The sequence below is a fragment of the Heterocephalus glaber genome, unplaced genomic scaffold (assembly GCF_053883595.1).
Source record: "Heterocephalus glaber isolate CG9 unplaced genomic scaffold, H.glaber_assembly_v1.0 deba00000896, whole genome shotgun sequence".
NCBI lineage: Eukaryota > Metazoa > Chordata > Mammalia > Rodentia > Bathyergidae > Heterocephalus > Heterocephalus glaber.
In genome coordinates this window covers 1,542,493-1,550,177 of record NW_028258170.1, presented here as the reverse complement: position 1 = coordinate 1,550,177, position 7,685 = coordinate 1,542,493, and the positions used below count along the sequence as shown (strand labels likewise).

The 7,685-nt window shown below is 35.4% G+C and overlaps 1 pseudogene; it reads left to right on the top strand.

Moving 5' to 3' along the window:
- The first annotated feature begins 1,754 nt into the window (after positions 1-1,754).
- Positions 1,755-2,745, top strand: LOC106008585 (olfactory receptor 10AG1-like; annotated as a pseudogene).
- The last annotated feature ends 4,940 nt before the right edge of the window (positions 2,746-7,685 follow it).

The following is a 7,685-nucleotide window of genomic DNA, read 5'->3' as shown; positions in this document are numbered from 1 at the left end:
GCACTCTTTGAGATGTGCCTTAATGTTTTGTCTGGAATTTTGTAGATAATGAAAGGAATTTATGTACATCTTTGATCTCACTTTCAGAAAATCTTTATGGTGCCCTGTGGTGCATGCATTGTTATTTCTCCATTTGTGAGTGTGTGTGTGTGTGTGTGTGTGTGTGTGAGATTTTTGTGTAATAGTGGAGACTGAATCCAGGGTTTTTATGCAGCCCTATATTTATTTTTTTATTTTCAAATAGGCTCTCCCTATGTTGGTGGGTTTTACTCGAGACTCTACTCCTCAGCCTCCCAGAGTGCTGGGATCACAGATGTGCACCAATACATCCAGCATGTACATCTGTACTTTTTAAACTTCCATTATGATCATGGTCCAGACACAGCAGGAGTCTCACCTTAGGGTTATTGTGAATCTCTTCTGAGTGGTGATTTAGTCTCCTTTGCTTTTCAAATAACACATAACAGGGATGTGATCCAGTGCATAACAGAAACAATGAGATGAACTGCTACTGCTGCAAGAGTGAATGAAATCACAGTAGTTGGTAAATACCCTGAATCTATCTGCACATCCTGAGCACACACAGAGTCACACAGGAAATTCTACTCAATCCTTATCTGGTGGTGAGATTTGTAGATTGCTGAGGACCTGCTGTGCACCCTGGGGAGAAGTCTAGTAACAAAACCAATTCCACTTATTTATAATTTAGGGTGAAGTTAGGGAATCCAATTTTGTGAAATACTGAATTTCATACAAAATGTACAGAATACCAAGAGAAATGTACAGCATGATTCTGGGGGTAAGGAAAGAACACATTAAGGTGAAAAATCACAGTCTAATACACTCAAATACATAAAAACACACATATACACACATTAAGAAAAAGATTGAATGGAATAAATGATGTGAAGAAAAAACAACATTCAGTGAAGATCTGAGGGATGCAGGTCAATCATGCAGATGAATGTTGGTCATTGCTCCTTCCATACCATAAATGCACAATTCAAATCTGCACACTTTAATTAGTTACTTCCTTATTAATAGATATCAGTTGTACCTTTTAAATGCTGAGCTTTACCCAAAAGGAAGCAAGACTGAGTTCTTCTCCATGAAAAATCTTGATAAAGCTTACAACTGCTAATTTCATAGATCTTATATTAAAGGGCAAATAAAATTATAAAACTCAGTAATATTCCATGTTTTATGGTTAGTATATTATGATTTCTTAATAATAAATAAGCATGTCATAGAGAAAGAAAAAGCTGAATAAAATTATGAAGAGACTACAAGAAGAAATAAAATAAAAATTAACTGTACTAAGCTCTAAGAAATATTCTGTATTTAATAAAAATATTTACTTAAACAATACAATTAATTTTAAATTGAAAATGGTGGAAAGGGACTTTGACAAGTGAGGACAACGTGGTAAATTAATGAAATTAATCACTTCTACACTTCAGAGTTTGCTACCATTCAGAGTTTGAGCTTTGGGAAATTCAAATAGGAGTAACATTTAAAATAATGTACCACATCAACAAATATAATTTCTCTTGGATGGGAAAAAAGAATAAAGACTTTACATGTGTATTCCTTAATAATAAAAAGTAAAGAACTACAAGTTTAGAGCTCCTATATTTATAAATTTTGTTCATTTTGGGAATGGGAATATCACTTTTTGTGCCATCTTTGTATTGAAAATGATTGAATAAAGTTAAAGGTGATGAAATGACTTGTGCTTCTGATTATTTCCACAGATGACACATGAAGAGATAAATGCAGGATGCAATGTTTCCATGGTGAGGCACTTTGCCCTGCTGGGGTTTTCTGATCTTCCAAACCTCTGGGGGTTTCTGTCTGGAGTGTTTGCCATTATTTACTTGATTATCTTAATTGGAAACAGCCTCATCAACATAATAATGAGATTGGACCTGGCACTGCAGAGACCCATGTATTTTTTCCTGGTAAACTTTTCTTCTTTGGAAATCTGCTATGTTTCAGTCACTCTTCCTAGGATGCTCTTCAACCTTTGGACATAGAAGAGAAACATTTCTGTCCTGGACTGTGCCATGCAACTGTGTTTCTTCCTTATGCTGGGAACCACTGAGTGCTTCCTGCTGGCCGTGATATGCTACAACTGCTATGTGGCCATCTGTCACCCTCTGCTCATGAACCCAAAGAAATGTGCTCAGCTGGCAGCCGGCTCCTGACTGAGTGCAGTCCCAGTCCAAATAGGGCAAATGTGCCAGATATTCTCTCCGCATTTCTGTAAATCCAACTAAATCCCCCACTTCTGCTGTGACATACCACCCATTCTCAAGCTGGCCTGCGGGGACTCTTCTGCTCAAGAGGTGTCTATCTATGTAGTAGTCATGTTGGTTGCTGCTGTCCCTTTCATGCTGATCCTTGCCTCTTACAGCAAAATTGTTTCCACCATTCTGAAGTTACTAAAAGCCCAAGGATGGACCAAGGCCTTTTCTACATGCTCTTCCCACCTGCTGGTCGTGGCGCTGTTTTTTTGGATCTGCTAGCATTACTGACTTCAGATCAAAGTCCAACCATTCTGCAGGAACTAACAAACTGCTGTCTCTCTTCTACACTATCCTGGCTCCCATGTTCAACCCCATGGTATACAGCCTCAGGAACAAGGATGTCATTGTGGCACTGAGAAAAATATTTCTTAAAACACAGTGCCATGGTTCTCCTTGAAGTTTTGGTCATATAGCTGTCAGAAAAATATTTCAATGCTCTACAGTCTCCCTTTGAGCACTTAATGTGTTTTTATTACATTTATATATTGGCTTGCAATTTGCTGTGCCTGGATGCAGAGTAGAACCATTCACCTATCTTCAGTGATCCATGCCTAAACATAGTAAATTAAATCTTTACCCTGTAAATATCCATGCTGTCTTGTGGGTTAAATTTAATGGATTTTATTTTCTTAAATGCCCATACAGTACTTGTATTTTGTGACATTTTCTTTTAATCTATGCAGCATAAAATAGTAGTGACCAATTGTGGTTAAATAATTAATGCTTATTGTGTGAAAGATTCAGTAAATGGGTAGACACCCATATGAACCCTAGATAAATCTAGAGATTTTTTTGGAATCAACATTACATTTATTTATTTAACTAACTCTGTAGTACTATGTAATTATTTTCTATTGATATCAGAAGAAAAGGTCACAGCACTTAGCCCTCTGTCTAATAATTTCCTGGGAGGACATGAGATATAAGGCAACACTCCTGCTTGATTAACATGGTTTTATTTTGTACATATAATCTCCTTCTTTCTATTATGGCTCCCATTAATCTCTTTTTCATTATCTAATCTCTCTTAACCACAACACAAATATGTAGACATTTTTATACCTTCACGTAATTGCCCATATGATATTTTTGGAAATTATTTCCAGGATTACTTGAATTTCTCATAGATTCATTGCATTCATTTACCTAAATTTTTTATTGTAACTCCAGATAAAGTATATAAAATTATTTAACATTTAAACAAATAGGAATGAGGAAAACGCGCATGACTCAATAGAATCCTAAATGTCCCACCTTCAGATACAAGGGTCTCAAAAACATGAGCCACTTTAAGACATTTTTCTTGTTGCATTTCAACCTGTGGCTTTAAATCTGACTGTAAACACACATACAAGACATTTGATAAGGGCCATCTTAGCTTTTCTTCTGAACTTAGTTGTATTTCTCATTTACTTACTCATTTGCAAATTTTACTGTCTAACATGTGATATTACATTTTATTCATGTTTTCTTCATGAAAAATTTTTCACACAGTGTTTTATGTGCATGAAGAATTTTGCATCTGGTAGTGGAGAAAGATCATGTTAGTGAGCACTGTGATGATAAAGAGAGCCACTATTGTGGGTCACTGCTTACATTCATGATTATTTTTTGAAATTTATAAAGTAGGATTCACAGTGTGGTCAATACAGGGCTGCTGAACAAATTCAGAAGACTGAATTTTAATCTTCTTTTTGAAGAAAGTGTTGAGCATTTAAATATCATTTAACTTTTTCCCTTTCAATGTTTATAATTAGTAAGACAGTCCTAATGTACTTTTTCTTACTAACTTATAGGATCATTTTTGGATAAAGACCCATATCTAGGATTGATAAAAACTTGGAAAAGCATTATAATACTCTTAATTGATATAATCATAGAGCTTTATTCTGAGGAAGGTGATAATCTTTAATATCAATTAAGTTGGAAAGTAAAACTACTTGATTGCATGTTCTCATTTTTTACATTTGAATAATGCAATTAGTTTAGTCCTCCTATAAGAAATCCATACTTTAAGATATTCTTTGAAATGAGATAATATATATAAAATTTTTCATTAAACATGAACACAGTATAATTTGAGTGATGAGAGATTTATAAAGTGATGCCAAGTGATATGATGTCATACACTTCCTCAGGGAATAATAATTTGTCAGCTAAGGATATAATGTAATGGGAATGTAAACTAGCACAACCACTACAGAAATCAGTGTAGAGGTTCTTCAAAAACTAAAAGTAGAGGGGCAGGGGATTTAGCTCAGTGCTTTTGCCACCTGCTGCACAAGCACAAGGACCCAAGTTTGATCCTCAGTACAAAAAGCAAAAAAACAACTAAAAGTAGAAATTCCGTTTGACAGAGCTATTCCCCCTCTAGATATCTTTCCATCTTATTACAGGGATACTTGCATACCCACGTTTTGTTTTGTTTTTTCTCCATTAAGTTTATTGGTACATTTTAGGTATACAATACAATTACAACCATCATTTAGAATTTGAACCTTTACATGATCTATCTTGGTTCTTATTTTTTCCCCATTCCCTTGCCCTCCCTTCACCCCCTCCACCCTTCCCTATTTACAAAGACTTTGTTTCCATTTTTTCTTTCCCCTTCTTTTCTTTCCTCTATCCCTCCCAGTTCCCCTACTCCTTTAGACCTTTTCTTCCTGTTTCACATTGTAAATACTGAATAGTTTCTCTGTTGTGAAAAAATAAAAGAATAAATAAGGATCAAAATACATACCCATGTTTATAGCAACACAATTTATAATAGCTGGATCTTGGGATTACCCTACATGTCCATCAACAGAAGAATGGATAAAGAAAATGTGGTGTTTATAAGTAGTGGGGTACTACTCTGCCATTAAAAAGATAAAATTGAGGCATTTGTAGGCAAATGGATGCAACTTGAGAATATAAGTGAAAAAAGTTGAGCACACAATCTTAAATATCACATGGTTTCTCTTATATGAATTATTAAAAATATACCATAATTGGCATAGGAAAAGCCTTCATGAACAAAACCTCAGCATCACGCCAACTGTCAGTAAGAATCAACAACTGGGATCTCATCTTATTAAAAAGCTTCTGCACTGCAAAAGAAACCACCAACAGAGCTAACAGACAACCTACAATATGGGAAAAAATTTTTAGCAGCTGTACCTCAGACAAAGGACTACTATCTAGAATATATAAAGAATTGAAAAAAATCAGACACCCCCAAATTCAAAGACCCAATTCAAAAATGGGCATCTGAAATGAAGAGATATTTCTCAGACAAGGAAGTAAAATCAGCAAATAAATATATGAAAAAATGTTCAACATCACTCCTCATTCAAGAGATGCAGATGAAAACAACACTGAGATTCCACCTCACCCCAGAAAGAATGGCTGCTATCAAGAAATCAACCAGTAACAAATGCTGGCAGGGTTGTGGGGAGAAAGGAACCCTTCTCCACTGCTGCCAGAGACCAGCTGCAGTCGATGCAGGGTAGGAAGGGGAGAGGTCTCAGGCCAGCGAGTGAGAAAAGAACTGTCGCAAGCAATGTTCAGGTTCCCTCTGAGAAGTCTCAGGGTCTGATTTATTTTTATATCTTTAAGCAATGGCTAGGAGGCATTGGGCAGAACATATTTACATTTTAGGTTGCCTTAGCAACATCTAGTGAGGTAAGCTTATTTTTACTAAACAATATATTTTTCTAAACTGATTCAATTCATTGAACATCATGAATATATTTCTTAAAAATCACAATTGTCCCCTTATTTTCCCATACCTAGGTAGAACAGAATGTAACTTAATCAAAATCTCCAGAGGGTAACTTAATTAAAATCTCTATAGCAGCAGGGGTACAAGCAAGATTTAATTAATTAAATGTCAAACTTGTGGTCACCAGCTAGCCCTTGAGAAACTGTACAACAGTTAATATAGTTTGCTATTAGCTCTCTACCTCTCTATAACTCTATTTATTTTAACTAACTGTCTTTTGGGTCCATAATTCATGAGCAGGAGATATTTTCAGCACTGTGAGAAATATTGAATAACTCGCCTCCTTAATGCATTTACCTGTCCCAACTTTCTCTCTATTTCTTATTTCCCAATATTTCTTACATCTAAAGTCTGTCCTATCAACTTCTTCGTAAGACCCCTTTAGTAATAAGAAGGTCAGCAATAAGAGGGGCGAGTTATAGTAGTGGGAAAACAGAGGGAGTTTCAGGAGAGGTTTCTTTAGAAGTGGATGTGGCAATAGAACTAAGAAAAACTGGAATTTGGGACTTTTGAGCCAGATCAGATTTCAATACATCATTGCCAATTTGCCTTATGGAGAGCTTGTTGTTAGTCACAAACACAATGATTCCTGTGACCAGAGTAACAATTTTAAACATTATGGCATGAAAAAAATAAAACATGAGGGTATGATGTGTTCCACCCTTCTTCTCCCCAAGCTGGAACTTTCTCAAGCAGCCTTGGAGGTTGGTTGGGCTTCGCCACATTGCTGGTGGGAGTGCAGACTGGTGCAACCACTGTGGAAGTCTGTATGGACATACCTCAAAGAACTAGGACTAGAGGTCCCATTTGACCCAGCTATTCCCCTGCTGGGTATCTTCCCTAAAGAATTGAAAGAATCATACCACAGTGATATATGTGCACCCATGTTCATAGCAGCACAGTTTGTAATAGCTAAAGCTTGGAAGCATTGAAGTGCCCAAGAACTGGAAACTGGATAAAGAAAATGTGGGTTTTTTATAAAATGGAGTACTACTCAGCCATAAAGAACGAAAAACTAGAGTCATTTATAGCTAAATGGATGCATATCAAGGCCATACTCTTAAGTGAAATAAAAGGACACACATGTATAAATACCTAATAGTTTCTCTAGTGTGAGAAACTGATATTGTAAACAAGAGTTAAAATGATTAAAATGAATAATTGATAATTTGAAATAGGAAAAAAGGTCCAAAGATGAAGGAGTGAAGGGAGGGGAAGAGGAAAGGAAAAACTATGGGAAAAGAAAAAAAATGGAAATGAAATCTATGTAAATAGGGAAGGGTGGAGGGGGTGAAGGGTACACAGGTAATGGGGAAAAAATAAGAACCAAAATATATCATGTACAGGTATGAACACCCAATGATAAATGTAAACGAATTGTATACCTAAAGTGTATGAATAAAATGTACCAATAAAATTAATTAAAAAAATATATACCATAATTGAAAATAGATACATAGGCAGTAGGGAGAATTTTAAATAATTCCACAAATTATCCATTTTTTTGTTTGTAAAGTATTTTAAGATATATGATAAATTGTTTTACTTATACTACTGGCTTGTTTTTGTACATTGAAAAGAAAGTTTTGTCCTTTTATTTGTCTGTTTCAATT